This window comes from Schistocerca cancellata, chromosome 2 (assembly GCF_023864275.1).
Source record: "Schistocerca cancellata isolate TAMUIC-IGC-003103 chromosome 2, iqSchCanc2.1, whole genome shotgun sequence".
Taxonomy (NCBI): Eukaryota; Metazoa; Arthropoda; class Insecta; order Orthoptera; family Acrididae; genus Schistocerca; species Schistocerca cancellata.
Genome location: NC_064627.1, coordinates 228,514,559 through 228,523,384, shown reverse-complemented (window position 1 = coordinate 228,523,384; position 8,826 = coordinate 228,514,559).

Sequence of the window (8,826 nt, the reverse complement as noted above, 5' to 3'; positions counted from 1 at the left end):
GATTTATAGTCTTCGTTGAAAATATTTCCCTAGCGAAATATTCACTTTGGATAAACGAAAAATTGTCTTTTGTTACTATGAAGGATGATATGGGATATCGACGCACAGAGAGACGGATTCCTAAATCGAAGGATAATCTTTCTTTAATATTGGCTCATACGAAAAATTCGTATATGTCGAGTTATGTGGTATAAGTTAGAGAAAGTATTGGATGATATGCCTACTTAATATAGTACAGGAGCACCCGAATGTAATGAAACGATCATGAGCAGTGATTTACTTTGGAAAGACTTATTTAAAAATAGGTAAAATCGATTGTATGAAAAGTACACAGCAGTGGATCATACCTCTCCAGAATCTACTGAATTTGTGAAGAATACGATTGATAAATGTGCTACTAACTCGTTCTTTAGCAGTGTCTAAAGTAAAATGTCTGACTGATCAAATGTCTTAAACTATTTCATGTCCTGTTGGTCCTATCTGGTGACCTGAGGTTCGATATCATCCCACTTTCCTACAGCCTGGTTCCAGGTTCACGCAAGAATCATCCTACATCACCCCTCAACAGTTCCAGTTAGCATCCAGCCATCCATCCATCCATCCCTCCATCTGCCGATTAACTCCATCCAGCTCCATCAACATTCGTCAATTCCGTCTATTCAAGCCAATAGATTGTTATTTTGTATTTGTTCACTGAACTGTGAACACACAAACTGTAGTTTATGCCCTACTAGTAATCTGAACATTCAAATTCTTTACCAAACGAAATTAGTTAAGATTTTAAAATATCCAAGGCAATTAGTACATGCTATTTTAGTTTTCACTTTTCTGTGTGTAATTTTCAAAATTTTAATATCCAAGTTTTCTATATATCGCAAATATGTCAAGGTTGCGGATTTATATCCCAGAGTTTTCCATGGTTTCCGTCTGGAATACAGCTCCCTACCTGAATTTATTGTGATGTTCCACGGTTGTATGGTAGAGTTAGATATAAGCCTCTCCACACGTTGAAGTCAGCAACCTTGTACCAGATGAGGTAGCTTTCCGAAAACCCATACTATCCTAAAGAGAATGTATAGAAATTCTTTGAAAATGGTTAAGGTACCAAATTTTGGCCTATTTGCAAATGAACATGGTTAATAGCTATTCATTCTCAGTAAATTTATAATATTGGACAATCCCTTTTTAATTGGTAGCAACCAAATTTCATTAGCATTTTAAGTTTGTTGCTACCACGAGGGGTGTTTGCAGTATCACCCTTTTCGTGTTACTTTGTCTGCTTAAGCCCAAATGTTTGTGTGTAACTGCGCAAGTGATCTGCTGTAGCCTGTATGGATCAAAGACTCGTTACGAGAGAAAGGGAGAATCTCTTCCTCATGATATAAAAACTCGGGATATAATGTGAAACATTACGTGTGCTGCTTCTGATTTAGCAATTGCGGAGAGTATGATCGCAGCGGAACTGTAATTTAGCGGTATTGTTGGAAGCTGCCATTTTGAATGCGGAATGTAATTTGATTAACTATGATATTTCATCTCAAGCAAGAGGATAATGTACCCTGAAATGTACCTATGAAGCTCATTTATAGAAAAATATAATTTCATGAATGGAAATGTTACGTTTGATTCTTTGGTCATTTTAACTTTTCACTTGTCTGTGGCTCGGGACATCATTTGATGTGTCGTAACTCTTAGGCAACTTTGTATTCTGGGAAATCAGTAAAGCCTGTGAAACGGTCGTTCATGCTTTATTTTGAGAGATTAATTTCTGGACTTAATGGGGAGAGAAGTTAAACTACACTTTGACCAGCCGACCAAATGAAGATCCACAATGAGATCTTCCAACACTCAGATGCTGACAACGGAGTCTCAAATGAGCAAATGGCACCCACGTGTCCATCAATGACCACTCGACATCTCATACTGTTCGCGCCGCCATATGTATCGTACCAGGCCTGGTAACAACGCTAAAGACTAACACTATAGCGCTCCAGTGGCCGTTCTGTCACAGAGAATGGCAGCTGTAACCATTTACGTACCCACTGACAGTATGTACATGTATGAAGTTAAATCTGCATCCGACGGTGTCTTATATGTGCTTAACATTTTTAGGACAGACTTTCTTCGTACAGGTGCAACATGTCAATATATAATCCCAAGATTAGTTTTGCTAAAGTTACATTTTACATCAAATGATTCTTATTATAATAGGATTGCTTCAAAAATACTTTTAAAGGATGTTTGCTAATAGCTACACTGCAACTGGTGGCAAAATTAAGCATGGAACTTACATCCCTATCATCATGCAGTCCCATCGCATTTGTCAATAATCGCAATTTAGAGTTGTGCGCTAATGTTTCTGCAATATTTAAGCACTTTAAGTAATTTATCAGTGAAGAAAGATTGTGCATGATCTCTTACGTTCATCATGTTCTGTTGATCCTGTCAACAAGGTGAACTATTAAGGATGTGGACTGAGTCAAGTTAAACATTAACGACAGATGAGGTAACTTTAATTGTGAACTGTATAGTAAATAATCTTATCACTACTGCTTAGTACTATTCACACTTCCACCATTTCAATAGAGTTTAGTAAATCAGAAGAGCTGCTACTCTGAAAAATGCTGGCGCCATCTCAGGCTGTACAACTGCTCTTTATCTGCTGTTGCTAGCTTACTACTTACTTGTTTGCAATGGTATATTGCAAAGGAAATGTTTATCAGCATCTGTAAGTACTGGGTCCTATTTACAGCTTCTTACTACCTCTCAGACATCTTTGCAATGAACACTGCTGTTTGCCACATAGCTTACATGTTACTAGTATATTCAGAAAACAGATAGTGAGATTTTTGGAGAAAGTTTGTGTGTAGATGGAGAGGATAGGCTAATGGGAAGCGAAGGTCATGTGTCTTTTGCAGTAGGCAGACAGTCCACCGAGAGAAACTGAAGCTGCACGCGAGACTGTTTGGGCGAGACTCAGTATCTAAGAGTGAGCGTAGACACACAATCACGGACTTCTATCGCCCACACCACACATCCACACGTAACCATAAACTTCAGAGAAATACTAAGTTCTGAGGAGACCCAGGAATCTGTTGTCTCCATAGACGCAGGATGCTGAACTCTGAATGGAGTCCACTGAAACAATTGAGGGCGCCTGTGATATAATGTTGGCTGTAAATATGTTTATTTTCGAGATTCTTGTGGCAGCAGCACACATGGCCAGGAGCTGCTGACTCTTCCAGCTCAGTGGCCTCTATATTACAGTCTGAGGTCAGAGACCACACCTTCAGCAGGGGCAGTGTCATGCAGAATGCCAACCTGGAGGTCTGCAGACACTGTCTGCTCAGCCGGGACGCCAGCAGTGGTGAGAGTTACTGTACCAATATGCTCTCAGAGATATCAGAGTTTGCATCCAGGTCAGTAGCCAACAGCTCCGCAAGGAACGATGGTAACCATGCAAAAGTATGTCCTGGCTTCCCAATGAGAGATATCCAAGACTCTGGTAGTTGCTCACCGGTAGACCTAGGGGGTAAGCACAAATACACCACACTGATATTGTGTTAAAGTCCTGTCAACATTGTTGTCATTAGAGAAAGAGCACAAGCTCGGATTGTGTCAAGAGTGGGGAAGGAAATTGGCCGTGCCCTTTTGCAGGAACTATCCTGGCGTTTGCTTGGAGCAATTTAGGGCATTCACGGAAAACCTAAATCTGGTTGGCCAGACATGGGTTTGAAGCGTCATCCCCCAAATGTGTCCAGTGTGCTGAACACTGCAGCACCTCACTTGGTCGCAGCTAGCAGATCACCTTCGATTGATGCCAGTGGGATGCTGGTTGAAGACACTCAGGTCTTAATATCAGTGGTAGGATTCCACGACAGTATAGTGCGGCAGTTGTTTCTCAGTTGAAGTGTCAACGCGAATGTTTGGCAGCACATCATGTAACAGCTTTGACGTGGATCCACTGTAACTCACAAGACTGTCACACCAACTGATGCCGGACTGCTGACAACTGAACACAATCGAATGTATTCTTTGCAAGTCCCAGTAATTATGCGGGCTGGCTGATGCTGATAATGTTAGTAATCTGTGACGATGACCGAATTTGGCCCAGTTTTGTAAGTTCATCAGCACTTTACACCTTTCTGTGGTGTCTCAATTGTGGCTTTCAGTTCTTCAGCTTGGCACTTTATGTCAGCAGGCTAAAAATCGTCATTGCATCAGATTTGTGTGTTATGGCATCTTTCAGTGCTGTCAGAATGACATTACGATGTGGTCATTCTTCTGCGGTTGCACTTTGTCCTCTCAGCTTAGAGTGTTGTGTGCCTTGCTATTTGCTACATTCTCATTGTGATACTGTGCTAGAGCCAGTGTTGGCTCTACTCTGCACTTGTCAGAAGAAAAAAAAACTGAGTTTTACATTACCCATTATTCCTTTGTGGTGTGACACTCCTTTCCTCAGAAAATTTTTTTTCAGGTTTGTTCTGAAAAAATTGCGCTACTAGACGCCAGATTATATGCATATGCATTTGCGAATTTGGCTGCTTTTCACCGGTTATTGCATATTTTAACTAAAAACTAGTGACTTATATTTTCACCCTATGTTTGCATGATCTTAAAAATTTATCCCGCGGTCTCTAGCTCGATCTAGTTTTGATGTGTCTCAGACTGAACGCGACCTAGAACTGAGCGCAATCGGTGGGCCAATGCCTAGCGAAATCGTTACAGAAGAGCAGGAACAGGCAGACAGATCACTTGTTTTTGAGCATGCCCTTCTGCGTGCGATATATCTCTAAGTTGGTCCTGTACATATCGACTGTTTCGCTGCGACTCGCATCGCATCCGCTTGTTGCCTACAACAGCAAAGAAGGAACAGCTCTTTAAACGCGGTATTCGTCCCCATTTTGCAAATTTTAGAAAGTCCCAGAAAGGCTCCTCTTCCTAACCTGTACCAGAAAGTATTCAAAAAATGATTTTTAAACATTTTCGTGCATAATTGCATGCATATTTTAAGGTTTTTATGATGCATATAATCCGGTCTCTACACATTACATACATTTTTCGTTGATAATCATGTTCTGTACACACATTTAGATGTCCATGAAAACTGGTTCCTAAGATACTTACTTTTCTTCTATCTTGTCTTTGTCGACTCCTTATAATGCTAAAACAATTCCATAGTTTTATGTTACACTTTTTGTTCCTTATTTATATTAGTAAGCCACACGACAGTTTATATATATAAACTGGTAACTATGGAAGATTGGAGTTTTACATTTACAGGAGAAGTAGAGTAGGCCTACATATACTGCTAGCAGAAGAGTGGCAACACTGGCAGCTGCAATTCTTATACTCATGTGATAACTTTGTTTCTCTCAGTGTTGTTAGATATGGTGGAACATTTGTTTCACAGAAATTCGTCCTCTCTGCAATGCTGTAAGTTCATCCAATGAATCATAGGCCGGGGGTTCAAGGAGTTCTTTCTTGAAGTGGGGTTTTGTGCTGGTAACACTCAGTGGTATTTCCGGCCAACATAATACAGGGTGTGATAAATTGATTGTAGTAGTGATGGTAGCTGGAAGGCAAAACTGCACTCCTGCTGGACCACGGTTCGTACCTTTTATCACTATACCACTGTTTCGTAATTCTATTTTTGTTATGCTTTTGGGTTTTCCAATCTTGACAGTTCATGATTACGACTTTGGTGAGAGACTGAATAAACCCATTGTGCTCCCAAGTCCACACTTCTCTACAACACTGTGCTTCCGTTTTCCCTAAAAACATGTGTCAGTGAGTTACTCTGTACTGCTCAGACTGGAAAAATTGTAAAGCTTTCACTCAGACATTCTCGAAACTCATGAGATGAGAATGTAAGCTGCCTTCTGCTCTGATTATTAACACTTCTTGAATTCGTACTCGTCTTCACTTGCCTTTAGTTCCACCACTTTACTGGATATGAGTGAACTGTAGAACTTTGGTATTTTCTGTTCATGCCCACTTTTGGAAATCTGATTGACGTAGTTTTTGCTCTATCAGGAGTGACTGACAGTCGCTATATGCACAATAGTGCCACACTTAATTCTGCCACTAGTCACAGTTCTGCTGGAAATTTCTTTTTGTCTGGCAATCTCTTAATCCTGATAAGAATTGTTGCGGAAGCATCAGCGCAGAACTCAGTTTCCCAAACTGCTTCTTGCAGTTTTACTACTTCCATTCTCGCATTGTTGAGGCTATTAGCCAATACTTGCAATGTCCTAAGTACAGTGATTTGTCTGTCCAGTTCACTTAATGGAACCTGCACTCTTTCTAGGTTATTTATTGTGTGCATGGTATTTCACATGTACTATACTGATTCCATAGTCAGCTCCTGTACTACCTAGGCATTATTTAACAGAATCTACTCCGTGTTTGAGAGCTGCATAGTATGCTATATTCCGCTATTATTTTAGTAGGTGTCTGACATTACCTGTATTTGGTCCATTGAGCTCTTCAGATTTTGTGTGTCACTGCTATCCACTGTGCCAAACAGCTTTCCTTAACTTCCCTCCACTATCCAACCATTCTCTTTCCTTCATACTAGTGTTGTGGTACTACCTGTTCAATGATTCAGCTGTGGTCTCAATTTACCATACGAGAGTAATTCTTGGTACTCGCACTTCCGCTGGAACTCACTCACTCACACAGCTATCTGGAGAACAATTTTCTGGAATTTTGAGGCTGGTTCTGAACTGTATTCAGTACTCCTCCATGACAAAGTATAGTCATATCAAAGTTACAACGATCATCCTGCCTAAAATTGGCATCCCACCTAAAAGGAAGGAATCTATCAGTTCCCTCTCTCTTCTGGAAATACATAAACATGAGGAAACTGTAAGAAAAACTTCTACTCTTCTAATTTACAAATAGTGGAAAAACAAATTTCTAAACCCCATGATACGTGTCACACCAATAAAATTATAGTAATACTAACAAAATATATCTAGAAACATAAATATCTCATCACAAACTATTTATCCCAGTTTCTGAATGTGTAAGGTATGCTGTAACCCGTCAAATAAAGCCATAGTTATATGTTTTACAATCAATACACGAGGGGACTGCAAAAAATGTTTCTATAAGAGCCAATTAGGCACTGTTTTCATTTGCTTGCAGTATCAACAGAAATTATGCAATATCATATTTTCAGCAGCACTAGATTAAATGATAATTACTTGAGAAAAAACACCAGATTTTGCCATGGTGCTAATTGCATAAATCTGGCACCAGATGCATTTAAAAAGCACTAGATTGTAACCCTGACTCGACCAACTGGATTTTCGCTGTTGTGAGCCGAGTCCCAACCAGCTGGAATGATGTATGAGCAGTTATGATCATTTCTGTCTGTGACCTCATGTCTCTGCAAATCCCGAAACTGTCAATTAAATGCTCAAAAACTGTAGGTGGGAAATAATTTAAAGACAATGCTCACTGTGAGAACCGTCATCAAGTCACACAAGCAAAATTTATTTACTATTATTTATACAAAGATAAATGTGCAGGTGAAAGTAATAGAATGAACTATATAAAAGCAACTATTACCATGTAAAATGGAGACAATCAACCCTGAAAATTAGTTAATGCTTGTTATTATGTATAATTCACAGTTCAGAGCATTTCTCCACTTCACTTACAACAAAACTTCCATATGTTCTGTATGATAATGTAGTTTAAGTTGGAACCAACAATGCATTAAGACCATGAGCTCATGAACACAGGAAGTTGAAAATGACTCGTTAAGTACACAGAAAAACTAGAAGTATTCAAACACACGCACCTGAAATCTTTGCTTTGAAGAGCAGTTACTATTTCTAAATGAATGCATCAGTTATCACTGCTCAAAGTAAAATTCTGCTTCGAAACAATCTGAAAAGGTACTCCCCATATGCAGTTTGCATGCAGCCTTGTATAGGGCAAGATGATCTCCCAATTGCCAAGTGTACAAGGGGGTTTTCATTCAGATGGGCATGGCTAAGCAGAAAGAGAGGATAGGAATATGGACAGAGCTAGGGGTGGTAGAAAGAGATGGACTATAAGAAGCTTGTAATAAATAAATACCTGAGTAATCGTACATACTTGGCTGGTTATCTATGAAATTACAGTTAAGTATTGTTAACAGACAGCTTTTTTAAGTAAGTATTTTTATCAAACAGTTAACGGAAATTTCATAATTTTTCAATAAATCAGAATACTTGTTCCAATCCACAACCTGAAACAGTCAACTTTAACATTTTGTAACTATTACTTTTAGTGTTTCAATGGAAAGTCTAATCAAGATTGTGAAAGTTAAAATTCATTAATTTTTAGAACCAATGTGAAGTAATTATTAAATCCTAGAAGTTTTTGTTATTGTACAGAAGTCATTTTATGTGAATTACAAATGAGTAAACAAATGACAGTGTGAAAGAAGTACATTTGTATAATTAAATACGACAAAAAGATGTTAAAGCATCAACTTTGCCTATGTGTGAGCCGGTATGAGTGAGTCTTCAGATAGCTCGAGCAATGTGCAATATGACAAATGAAATCATGAACATACATTAGAGGAAGCAATGGTGTTACAACTAATGTACTTGCAGCAGACTGAAACTGGAGGAAAGAAGATAATGCATAATGAATGGTAACATCAGTGACTATTTGTTCCACCTGGCAATACAGCAATACAGTTAAATTCTCATTCTCGTACAAACTATAAGTAAGAGTATAAAAATACTTTCTCCTTAGAATACTATGCACAGACGAAATTTGTATTATCAGTCCCTCATGAACAGTGAAATTTCATCCTTCACC